The 14075-nt window shown below is 31.8% G+C and overlaps 1 non-coding gene across 1 annotated transcript; it reads left to right on the top strand.

Annotated features, from left to right (window-relative positions):
* The first annotated feature begins 13985 nt into the window (after nucleotides 1–13985).
* On the top strand, nucleotides 13986–14075 carry Trnaf-gaa (transfer RNA phenylalanine (anticodon GAA)). The gene is given in 2 exon segments: nucleotides 13986–14022; nucleotides 14040–14075. It is a non-coding gene; the product is annotated as a tRNA-Phe (tRNA).

Below are 14075 nucleotides of genomic sequence, written 5' to 3'. Positions count from 1 at the left end.
GTATTTTAATAGACTGTATGTTTTCAAGGCTAAATACGCAGGGTGGGCTTGCTGTTTTGTTTCAAAGCATACTATTTTGAGCCGGTTAGTACAGGTTTTGGACGGGTTATCAAGTACCGCTCATCCGTCACGCTCTACGTGACAGAAAGTCGTCACGCTTGAAATACGAGGTTATAACTGTGAACTTAAAAGTGCAATAAGTATTAGCCTCAATTTACACCTTAAAACACGCTCAAGTCTGTAAAAATGAATGCCGGTAAGTTTCACTGGTGAATACTCATCTGGGTATCTCCATCCAGCCCACTGATATCGATATAGCCCATAGGCTGTGAAAATTTTAACCAGATACAAATCGGCCAGTTATTGTTAGATTTGTCAGACGTCAAACCAAGATAGACATTCTTCGTAAAACTTAATTATTTAAAGGGTCTGGCATCTTCGCGAATGATGACCTTACCAAACTAAACGCAGAGGTGTTGGCATCCGTCCGTCTAAAGCAGCCTAGTGCCGTCGAAAGAGCTTGGTCTTTCGAGGTGAAAATTTTCTCGATGTTTAAAGGTAACGAACATGCTACGCAGATAAAACACTCTGAATACAAAAGATTGATGGCAAAGCCGTGGCCCAAAAAGTCCTACTCCGAGACAGTAGAAAACCCTGCTCCTGCAAGAACCAGAGTAACATAAAACAAGTAAAACATAACTTTTAAAACTGTGTATATAAGAACATATATTTTCATTACACTTCTGTACTAACTGCGGTAGTAATCTCTGTTAATGGTCACTGTATGGATTGGCTCACATGCTGTCGCTCAGCTATTCCTAAATTACAGCTACCATAATTAATATCTATTATAGTAATACTAATATATACTGAGAAAACATAAATATATATATATCTATAAATAGAATGGTGCGTTTAAGATATCAATCAAACACCGCCTCTTCATATCAATTAACGTTAATTTTCCGGCTAAACGCATGGATTTGAGATGGGTTTTTTTTAACACGGTTACGTCCCTTTGATCAAAAGTAGCATGATTCAGAACGTAAACGCGACTGCATGTAGTATGCAAAATTAATTATAGCGTTTTATGTGAATGGTTTCTCCATACAGAGGTTTGTTTAAAACTATGATGTGGCCATCTTTTTCATGTTCGTTATGTTGATTTTGAACTTTTCAAGTTAGCTCAACAGAAATATTAACCATATTTTTTTCATTCCCCAATTAACAATGTTACAGCTATAAAAAGCTATAACTTTACTTCATCAACGGTGAAATGTATCATACAATATGTGTAAAAGATATGCTGTACCAAAAGAAATTGATTAGCCGTGATTACTAGAATACTGAGTTATGCAAGTACAATATGAAACAGTGTCTTAACAAAGCTCCAAATTGGTTAACTGTCAATTATTAGGAATAACACAAAATGGCTTCCAGACTGTATATAAAGGACGAGTTGTCATATGATACCATATTTTTATTAAACGAGTTCATACATTGTGTTAGTAAGCGATCCTTTTGCGAGCTTAATAACGAATTTCCTGGAGGAGTTAAATAAAATTTGATATGAATTGAAAACGAGTGTCAGATCTTTAATATCACATGCTTTTAAATGAGCAAATTGAATAAATATTTACGCAAGCATAATGATAAATCCCGAATATTGTTAACATTACGTGATGTCATTTGACGTTGCAACGTCATTTCAGCAAAATAACAAAATGCGATTGGTCAATCGAACGAAAACTGAGCCAATGAAAACGCTTAAAAAGAATATTACACATGTGTAAGATAAAAATATTAGTAATGGTTATATAACAGTGGAAACAGGGTATGGCATGTGATTAATAGTTTATATGTTCTTGTTTAAATGGCATGTTTGTTTATAACTATATGCTAAACGTTTCTGAATACACTTAAAAATCCTTTGTGCACATGATATAATTGTGCTTGGTAAGTGTTTATTTATACTTTATATGCATTAGTTATTTTGTGTGTTGTTTGAATATGAATATGCACATAAGACTTATGTCAGATTTTCATGTCAGTATGCTCAAGTTTGTATTTTCTACAAAGCATGAAATACAACTTTAGTGCTTATACTCTTTTTTTCCATAAAGTAATTATTACTATTATCTATCTGCTTACCTTCTGTTTTTGTAAATTCTTGTGTATGCTAGTGTTCTAGTCTTATTTATAAGGCGCGCAAAGAATTTAGAGATACTTTTTATAGCTTAATTAAACAAGTAATTAATTATTTTTTCTCAGATAAAATGTCCCTTCTTACAAATGTTCTATGTGTTTGCCAGTGATGTACTTAGGTAATTAAATTAATTGATATGTTGGCATTGTAGCAGTTAGTAGTTTTTTTTGATACCTTAAAAAACGCATATAAACATTAATTCCGCTCCGACATTATACTTGTTTTTCTTCATCTATTTTTTTTCTTTTTGTGTGTGTCAAATACTTTTTTAATAGTAATGTGTACTTCTTTGTGTGCATATAATCCAACATGTACTTACTTTATATGCAGGATAATGGTAATAATATATATTGATACACCAACTTATGCATGTGTTAAATATTTAGTTATAATGCTGAATATTAAGTTATAATTTTCAGTGCATTTAATCCAATATGTACTTGTTTTATATGTATGGTAGCGGTATGATTTTATATTCATACATCAACGTATGTATGTAACACGAACTCAGCCAAACTGCTTAACTAAGATAAAGCAACCTATCATCTATGAAAGATCACATTCACACAACTATGTTATTCAGGATTAAGAATCTTTAATAGCAAAAAAATGGCTCTTAATACATACTTTAAAATATAAACACATCTGTTTAGTGTTGATTTTAAATCAATACCTGGTCAATTCATAAATAATTTAAAGGGATCTTTTCACGCTTTGGTAAATTGACAAAATTGAAAAAAGTTGTTTCAGATTCGCAAATTTTCGTTTTAGTTATGATATTTGTGAGGAAACAGTAATACTGAACATTTACCATGGTCTAATATAGCCATTATATGCATCTTTTGACGATTTTAAAACCTAAAAATTATAAAGCGTTGCAACGCGAAACGATTGAATAATTTGGAGAGTTCTGTTTTTGTCGTTAAATTTTGTGAAACTACGAAGATTGCTTAAATAAATTCTAAAATACTTCAAGTATATGTACCCGGCGGAATAGCTCAGTAGGCTAAAGCGTTTTTACTTCAGGACTCTGGCAGGACTCCAGGGGTCACTGGTTCAAAACCTGGTCCGGGCAATGTTCTTTTCCTTTTTTAATTTTATTCTTGATTTTTTACTGGAGCTTTTACGATCCAATGTTTACATTTATCGATATAAAGCATTTAATGAATAAGTTAAAAAATGCCAAAATCTGTGAAAAGGCCCCTTTAAGCACTAAGATACCTTCATTGCGAGCTTTTTCCTTCTAATCTGTGAAAGTCAAATAAATTATGTTTTTGAAGGTATTAGAAGCAGTGCTGAGCTTAGGATCAACTATCTGTCTTCATTAACAATTTTGAGCTAGCCTTTTATATGAATGTATATTAACAAACTATTGCTTCATTTTTCGCGTTCATATGAAGCTTTATTAACAAGTGTTAGTGAAATTAATATGTTAAATACAATTACACTGTCATTTTCAATACTATAGTCTTTCTTGTTCTAGGTAGATTAGTTACGCCTTTTTTAGGAAAAGTAATATGCTTGTCAAATTAAATATTTCGGCTGCCTGTGTATATAATTATATTGATACTACACAATCAAACAAAATCAAAGTGTTTATATAATTGTACGTTTGCTACAAAAATATGCTTGTCAGTATATATAAGTATATTGATATTACCAAATCAAACCAAATACAAGTGTTAACATAATTTTACTATTGCCACAAAATGTTCATGATTGCCAATTTATTGTTTATTATCTTGTATTTTTAAAGTACATGTATATGGTTTATTCTCCAAATTAAGGCAAACACATATTCTCTTATGATCAAATTTAAGCAAAAAGAAAATATTATGTACATGTTATGCTCCTGCATTAACTCTTTCTGTACAAATTTTTAACGTACATGCATTGAATCACCTCAATAAGTATATAGCATATAATTGTATTACATTAATCAAACATTAATAGCAGCTGTTATTTCTGCGATATAGTTATTGATCTTAAAACTCTGTATATTACTGTTTATCAGAATCTATGACTTTTTAGCCTATATATTAGCTCTGGCTATCAGATATTTTATGACGGACTTATCCTACTTAAATATATGTGTTAAATTAATCTGAGTTTATGTAATATAACCATAATTGTTTTTTATGACTGAATTATCCAACTTATAACTGTGTTCTAATTACATGACAGATTATGCAACATACCCCAAACTGTCTAAATACTTCTAATGCATATACCAATCTTTAATAGAAGTTGTCTTTTATAATGGCTTCTTGTAAACCACCGTTGCAACAGTTGCATTATCAGTGATAGCGATTTTTCTAAATAGCAGTAACATTTTGCATGTATCAATGATAAGTATGTTAAATAATTGACGCCATTTCTATGTAAGCGTTTTGATTATATAACATCATCATTGATATCTCATATAAACTCTAAGTGATATACATTTAATTAAAAAACACATTTTAGTTAATTCTTACTTAAGTAATACTATCATATATCTGCATTTAAAACCTCAACCAATATATATGTATGATGTAAACTCATCTTTTCGAACAAACAATTCGTAAATTAACTCGCTACTGATTTTCATATGTTTCGTTTATATTTGTAATGTTTAGCCAAGTTACCGCTACGTACATTGTAGTTAATTTTTCTTATATGTTTTTGTTTATTGTTTATTCTCTAATGATGCTTCCGTTCACTATATAGTCATATTTCGTATTGCGTTAGAATCGACGCATTTGCTTTTACATATCGATATAGTCGACTTTTTCATACCTCTTGTAAATGTGTTCACTGAAAATATTATTTTTAAACTGCAGAGGCATCCAGGGTTAAACAAACGAGTACAAGTGTTTCAATATTTAAAACATACATATTGTGACATTTTCTGTATTCATGACACATTTTGTTTGCAATCAATATCAAACTATCTACTCAGAATGGGGTGCGGAATGTTTTATATGTTATAGCTCCTCCAATTCCCGCGGTGTCGCAATTTTTCTTACAGAGAAACTTCAGCACAAGGTTCATAACGTGTATCATGATGATCAATGAAATTTTATCCTGCTTGATTTAACTCTCGGGGAAGCTAGATTAAGCATTGTAACTGTCTATGGGCCGAACACTGATAAACCTGATTTGTTTGACAATATTTTTACGAAAATCAATACGATCGGTAATTATTCTTTTTTTATTTGTGGGGACTTTAATTTAGTACATGATCCAATACTGGATAATGATAACTGTGAAAACTGTGAAAAACAAAAATGCAAGACAGTCGCTTTTAAAGCATATCGAAGAACGTAATCTTTTAGACCCTTTCAGAGTCAAATATCCTCTTTTTAAACGCTACACATGGAGGCGAACTGGCCCCATACAACAGGCTATGCTCGATTTTTTCCTTATATCACCGCCTTTATCACCAGCCTTCTTCGATGTAAATATTTTACCAAGTTTCCAATCTGATCACTCCATTGTGATAATGCCATTACAATTTACTAACTTTAACCATGGCAAAGGTCTTTTGAAGCATAACACTAGTCTCTTAGGTGATATCGACTACATATTTACACTGTAAATAGAAAAAAATGCGAAATAAAGCAACAATATATGGTCCCCGTTTATACTTTTGATAATGTTTCTTATATTAAAGATCAAGACATTCAGTTTTCGATTTACGATCAACTATTCCTCGATACTTTACTTATGGAGATAAGGGGCAAAGCTTTATCGTACAGTTCTTTTAAAAAGAAATCAACTAACAATCGTGAACAGCAAGTAAAACCTGAAATTAAAAACTTGAAGAAAATCTCACATATGAAAATGTTCAAAGCCTAAATATTTTAAAAGCAGAGTTAAAAAGCATATCTGACGAAAAATTTAAGGGGTGCGTTATAAGGTTAAGAGCTGAATGGATACAGCATGGTAAAAAAAACCTGGAAACTATTTTGTGAACTTGAAAAATACAATTTAACGTCATAAACTGTGACAAATCTAACTGATGAAAATGGTAAAGTACTAGATAAACAATCTGATATTTTAAAAGAAATTGCCTTATTCTATAAAAAAAACTATACCAGTTTCAAAATATAAACGTTGATAATAAAGATTTTAATAGTTACGTTAATGACATAGAAATAACCAAACTTTCAAGTTTCAACATAGTTTTAAAATGCCAATTACATTAATAGAGGCTTCCACTGTTTAAAAAAAACAGTGGAATACATGTTCATTCGGTCTTACAACTGATTTTTTAAGGCATTTTGGCCGAAATTGGGCACTTTTGTCTGCAGAGCTCTAAATCATGCTTTTATGAGTGGACATTTGTCTGTTACCCAAACACGAGGTATTATTACCTGCATTCCAAAGGGCGATAAGCCTAGACAATATTTGCAAAACTGGCGGCCTATAACATTATTAAATACTTTATACACAATTGGTCTGGGATGCATTGCGAACAGATTAAAGCTATTTTTGGATAAATTAATAAGCACTGACCAAACATGATTCATTAAGGATAGGTTCATAGGAGAGAAAACCAGACTCATTTACGATTAACTAAATTACACCGATGAAAATACTATCCCTGGTCTGGTGCTTCTAATAGATTTTGGTAAGGCTTTTGATTCTTTGTCATGGGCATTTGTAAATTGTACTCTATAATCCTCGGTCCTGATATAATAAAATGGTTTAATGTATTGTACAAAAACGGAGTATCGGCGGTAACGCAATGTGGGTTTTTATAAGATTTTTTTCCTATACAACGTTGTTGCAAACAAGGGGATCCGCTCAGTTGCTACATATTCATAATGTGCACTGAAATATTATCTATTAAACTAAGGTCAAAACCGAAAATAAAGGGAATCAAAATTAATGACTTAGAATACATATTGTCACAATTTGCTGACAACACTTTTATACTCCTTGATGGTTCTGCAGAATCTCTCAATGAAACTTTAGATGTTATGTCACACTTCACACACTACTCAGGTTTAAAAATTAATTTTGACAAAACAAAAGTAGTATGGATAGGCAAAAATAAATTTAGTTCCTAAAGTATTACAACAAGATGGAAACTAAATTGGAATCAACAAACATTTGACATGCTAGGTCTTAAATTTCACATTAACCTTAACACAATGATATAATTAACAAACTGATAAAACTAAATTATGTTGAAAAAATAGCTAAAATAAAACGCCTTATTAAAAAGTTGGTCAAGAAGGATTTTAACTTGATGGAGAGGATCCAAATTATCAAAACAATAGCATTACCGATTCTAAATCTTTTTGTTTCCTTGCCAAATCCACCAGTTGCTACTGGGAATAGAAAATGGATAAATATTGTGAATACAATGATCGATCTTCAAAAAATTAAACATAATTATAAATTATGGGAGTCACTATTCTGAAAACTTATTTAACAAGATGCAAAATGAATTCTGGAAAGATACATTGAACTCTTTTGTTAAACACAGTAAAAAAATAACCATTTAAAACCCAGTTTTTGCTTCGAAATCAATTACTCGATAACCCAGACATAACAATCGGTAACAAAAGTATTTTTAAACAAACGCTGAACTTTTAACCTTTTACAGTTATGATGATTATTGCAAATGATTTAACTTAATTCCAAATTACCTATTTTTTCATAAGAATAATCAACGCAGTTAATATATACATGAAACGCAGAACTCCTCTGACACTTGCTTTTTGAAGCCTTTTATTCCCACTAGCCTACATGCCATCTTAGCTAACACAAAGTATACACACCCTATGTTTGAAATAATTACCAAAAATGAGTCTAAGCCAGTCTGCATAAATAAATGGTCAAGTATTTTTAACAACATTGAAGCAAAAGAATGGCGACATATTCGCTTACGTACAGCTCAATGTCATATTTGACAATTCTATTGTATGTGTATTACTTATATGAATAATGTGAAAGTACGTGACAAGATTACTCTCTTTCGTAGCATGTAATTTCGAAAAAAAAAATATTTAAACAAAAAGGAGGTGTTTGTGTTGGGGACAATACTTATTTATGTATTATGGGATTTCACAAATTAGTACATTTATACTCATATCAAGATGAATTGGTGTTACAACTAGGAAACAAGTTGTATGTATATTGATCAACAGTTGCAACGGCTGGTATATGTTGCGTTAATTGTTTGCATAATGTCTGTCATAACAAGTGGTGTTTTGTAGAAAATGTTTGCGTGTGTACTCTATATTTATTTTATCGTTTGATTGTTGTTCATAAATTTGATTCTAACGTTTTACTCAATGAAATCATGTACTCAATCGCATGAAAGCACATGAACTCGTAGCTTACACAATTATTAAGTTTTATATATTGTTATGGTCGCTATATATAACCATCGTGATAACAGTAGCTCTTGTTTAAATATAGATTATATAATGTTGATTGTAGTATTATTTGCTAATGACATGGCTATTTTAGGCAAATCACCAGCTGAAGTTCAATCACATTTAGATAACTTATATTTATTATTTTTCAATTATTTTGGGCTTAATGCTAAAACTGCAAAACAAACACTAAAATAATGGTATTTTCAAAGAAAAAAATGGACATTTAATGGTACTGTTATTGAAGTGGTTGATAACTGTAACTATTTATGATGGTGTTGAATTAAAACGGAAATTTTAAATTAAACCAGTAACATTTGGTTGATAAAGCCCTTAAGACGATGAATACAGGATTGATTAAATGTACAAAATATCAAGAACACATAAATATGTCTTTCATTTCATGTGACAAATCAATAAATCAATAAATCATAATGTGCGTACACTTATCATAAAAGCGTTTGTTAAATAAAATGCAATTTTTAATAATGGTGTTCAATAAACTTCAGTACCGCATTGATAGAACCTACGTGTTATTATCATTGCTTGTATTTATTTGAATTTGTATACTTAAATTTATTATTTAATGTTATATTGTTATGCATAGTTACGTGACAGAGAATATTGTAAGCATGAAGACGATGTACGTTTGTATAAGTCTGAATAAACTATATGTCTGTCTGTCTGTCTCTCTATATTGTTTTCAGTTTTTGTTTTCATTTGTGTAAATTGGTTCCAAATGTTTATACCTTTGCATCGGCAAAAGGACCGAGTCAAGCACGTCATCAAAACGATCAAAGTAACGCTAGAGTAACTAATAATATTTTTTCAAATGCTTCTCTTAAAAACTGGAAGTGAATGAAAAGTTCAACAACGAGTCAAATGCTTGTTTTAAATAATCAAAAGCACATCGGCATATTAAAAAAGCAACGTTTTTTTATTTATTACGTCCATATCAAGGTCGTTCTTAAATGCTCAAAATATAAATTCGACGAATATTCTTAAAATAAGTTATCGACCTAAATTTTCATAACCATATACTTTTGTAATGCCAGTCCTTAAAATGAACATAATTTTTGCAATAGTTTCGACAGGAATATACAGGTGCTGCAGATTGTTTTGTGAAAATGGACGGAATCAATGTTTCGTATAAATCTACAGTTGCAAATATTCAGTATATCTGTGATATCATATTTAGTACTGAAGCGGATTAATTTAGTGTTCAACAAAACATTACATGTATCAAACATTTGGGTGAACTTGTATTAGTATATATACTATAAAAATTACGAGGCATATATATGTGTTAGTGGAAGCAACAGAGATTACTGGGAAACTTATTTTTCAAGTTTTCCCATATATTGTATTCAAACGCTTACATTGTCATACAGCTTTTTCAATGAGAACGCAATTTCCTGACGCTGCTTATTGCTAAGGAACGCAATGACGTCAATGATTACCTTCTCATTTGTTCCTGTTAAAAAACGCAGATTTTAACATCAACGGGGTGTATTAAGAATGTAATTGGCTTGTCTTGTCAGTTAAAAAGGCCTTGAACAAATATAAAGATCTGTTATCGGGTGATCTTATTGCACACTAGTTCTGGTCTCAAAGTTGGAAAAAAATCGAACGATCAACCACGGCATCATAACTCTAATAAAATAAAACACTCATCTAACTTCATTTTTAATATAAGTGTTGCTATCCTAAAATCCTGATTAGTCATTAAGATATAATTAATTCCAGAACTAAAAGTATATTCGTCTTCAGTATCACATTCGGGTATCAAACAAGTTCATACCCACCTAAACTAAATAGTCATTATGGTAACCAATGTCTTAAGCTCATGTGTATAAGCTGAATTAATGCTATATATAATTGGCGAGTATCTAATACATCCATTCAATAGCATGGTCTAGCAATCGCATCATATATAAGCCCTTCAAAGCCTTATGTACATGTAGCTTCTGGGCCGAATATCCGCTGCAAATAGGCTGTTTGGCACCACTGTGCTATTTATCAACTTCACCTGGATTCCAAAAGTCAATGTACGTGTATTACTAATGTAGCATTTCTCTGTCCCGAAATGTGTCGTAAATCTGTTTCGTGCAAATTTCATAGACTCATTCGCTGTTACTAAAATGCCATACAATTGCTGTAAGAAACACCTACGACATTAAAATCATTGATCACTGAATCCAAGTTTTGTTATAAAACTGCAAGGCTCAGGTGTATCATATATGCTCTATAACACTATATAGTTATATTCGACAAAGAAGAACCTTGGGGTAAAAGTATGACACGTTTGGGGAAGTAATGCGAAATCCATTTTGATTATTAAGACAGGTTAGGGTAATATAATTTAAACACCCCTATCATTTGTCATTGTTCAAATATTATGCGTACTTATTCAGCAATTATCTCATGGCCATGACATTAATCACCCCAATACAATTCAATATACTCCTATCAAACAACAATAGCCTGTTTAGGACACTTATAATTGTCCTAATTTGATATCCATATTTTGATTCTGCTCTTTTGGTTTAAACAATATTTATTTAGTTCATTGAAAGTACATATAAGCAATACAATACAAACATACATATTATATTTGAGCAATATGCTAGGCAGATAGAATTGCAGTATTGCTCTACATAAAGGCTGTAAAATACAATTGGACAGAATTGAGAAGGAAGCTCGAGGCTTATACTATGTCTCTCTTCTGTCAGTTAGAAGCGCTGCTGTAATGGCGTAAACAACCAAACGTATAACAACTATTTAAAGACATGTCAAAATTACGAACAATATATTACAGTGATATATAATTGCATACTGGTTAGAAATGTAAAAATACTATAACTTATAATACAAAAAGTATAAAAGAGTAATGTAGATAGCATAAGAGCTAATAAGTGGAGAAGGAAAGGGATAGCAGTGGAAGAGTAGAGTTTCTGCTCTTTTAAAGATTCAAGTGTATTTACTTTAACACCTGGCTTTAATCCTCCTTTTAAACATCTTACACTATTAGTATATTTCTATGTACAAATAATTTACTTATTCTAAATGTAATTTAGTAATGTAGTTGACATACTTTTCGAAATCGTTTATTTTAAATTTGGATGCACAAACTTCGCCATCGAATATTTTCTAAACGTAGTCGCTAAATAAAATAACAATATAAACATTATAGGGATAATACACGGTTTCGAGGGCATGATCATCTGCGGGCGCTCGAAAAATCCGTTCCTGCCCGAGTGCGCAGCACGAGGGCAGGAACGGATTTTGAGAGCGCCCGCAGATGATCATGTCCGAGAAAATGTGTATTTTCGCTATTATTGCATAAACAAATCACACATACCAAAATAATTTTAAATAACATTGAAAACAATATGTTTTGTTCTTCGACATCGACAAAATATTTCGATTATTCAATACAGTTCAATGTTGTGTTTTACATATGCCTCACTCGGTCATCATCCGAAATGACGAGGCTTTACCTTCGGATAGGCAGTTTTCGATTTAAATGTGTTTAAACAGTGGATTAATGCAAAGTTAGAATGCATCCGCGCAAAGTAAGAAATGAGGAATTATTTTGGAATTTACAGCAGGGACGTTGAAGCTACATAAACACTTACATTTACAGCATAGTCTTTTGAAAGTGTTGAGTAAATAACCTTAATTTCATTGACGTTGCCAATAAAATAAAGCTGTTGTCAAGAGAGTGCAGATGGTATAACTTGAAAAGTGGATTGAAATAGTCATTATCCCAGCATGCATGAGGAAACTGGTGCTTATTCAGTTCCCCATTTATGCTTGGAAAGTCGTCGAAGGCTTGAGAAGGGAAGTAACTGCGCGTGAACCAGATTATGGTTATGAAAAACACATAACAGGGCTTGAACGGCACGTAAATCGCATTGTTAATACACGATTTCTCCCGTTCAAGCCCTCCTTTTGCCAAGTTTCTGCACCCCGCCAGAGGGCATTATAGATAGAGTTTATGCAATAATATTTCATCCAACACAAATTCCGTTACATAGCATAGTAAATTATGTTTTCATTTTCGTTTTACCTTCATAAGCAAATTTGTATAAATTTAAATACTATAGCGCTTAAAAGAAAACACAATGCTTAAGACGGTGAATAATGGTGAGTTAAAACGTATTTAATGCTAAAATCAGAAATATGATATTTTTTAAAAAGCCTTGCAATGACATGTTATCAGTAAGAATTCGTTGTAGAACATTTTAAAGTGTGACTGAAAATAGCAGGCGGGGATACGATTCAAAACAATAATGTATTTTGGTAAGCAACATCGTAAATAAAAAAAGAGCTTTGGTGTCGAAACTTTAAGTGATGTCGCTATGGAACTTTGCGGCCTTTTATTAAGTTCTCACCAAATCGAAGAAGCCCATGTACGCATTCGGAATCATTTTGTCATATTTCCCAATGCATACATGAAACTGAGTGACTTGGTGTTGCTATGATGTAAAATTATTTGTTGTATTTATTGCAGAATGAACGGGGACGTTATGTAATATTGCTAGATGTATACGGAAAGATCATTCGTCTCTTTTCACTACTTAAGCTTCTCTAAAGAACTAGAATGATATCAAATCTGCTGTGATGGTGATTCCATCATAGTCTACTTTAGGCCAGATGATTGTTAGTGTTGACAATTTTCCGCACATGCGCACTGATTTGTTGGCATGGGCATTGGCTACAGTATAGTAAAACATATGTATGCATGCATGCGCGAAGTCAATTAATTGATAGAATATTTAACACGAAAAATATTAACACGAAAAACACCTAAATTGTTATTAACACAGATGAAATTATGCACCGATTTTAAACATATTAATACATGCATTTATTGGCGTCGCTCTGGAGAGCGGCGACTAGTATGTAATGCATTTTTTACGCTTATGGGAGGAGAAGTTATTTTACGGATCAATGTATATATTTTTGTTTTAAGAATATCTTGCATAGTGGTGATTTTTTGTGTAAATTAGTATAAATAAGTACTGCATTTGTGCCTATCACATTTATTACAACATTTATTGCCAATAATGCAAAGCTAATTGTTTTAATTAATAACTGATCCACAACTGATCACAGGGGAAAGATCACAGGGACTGGGCAAATACGCGAAACTTTCTGGTTTTGTATAAAAACAAAACATAATATATAAATAATATATAAATATATTTATTTTGTGGTTTTTCTAATTTGCTTTTTTAGTGGAGAATCAAAGTAGTACGATATTTGACGACCTATCGCGCAAGCAAGTTTATTGGAAGGCGTAGTGGTACGAAAACGTACAATGTATTAGTTTATTAATAGACATATAATAACGATCGCTATACACAACATAACCAAATAGCAGTGCATAAATGATGTCAGCCGGTATAGCTCAGTTGGGAGAGCGTTAGACTGAAGTTGTTTACGCAACAATCATCTAAAGGCCCCCGGTTCAATCCCGGGTTCCGGCA

This window comes from Dreissena polymorpha, chromosome 12 (assembly GCF_020536995.1).
Source record: "Dreissena polymorpha isolate Duluth1 chromosome 12, UMN_Dpol_1.0, whole genome shotgun sequence".
NCBI classification, from domain to species: domain Eukaryota; kingdom Metazoa; phylum Mollusca; class Bivalvia; order Myida; family Dreissenidae; genus Dreissena; species Dreissena polymorpha.
The sequence above is the reverse complement of the archived record's forward strand: the minus strand, read 5'-3'. Positions and strand labels throughout refer to the sequence as shown.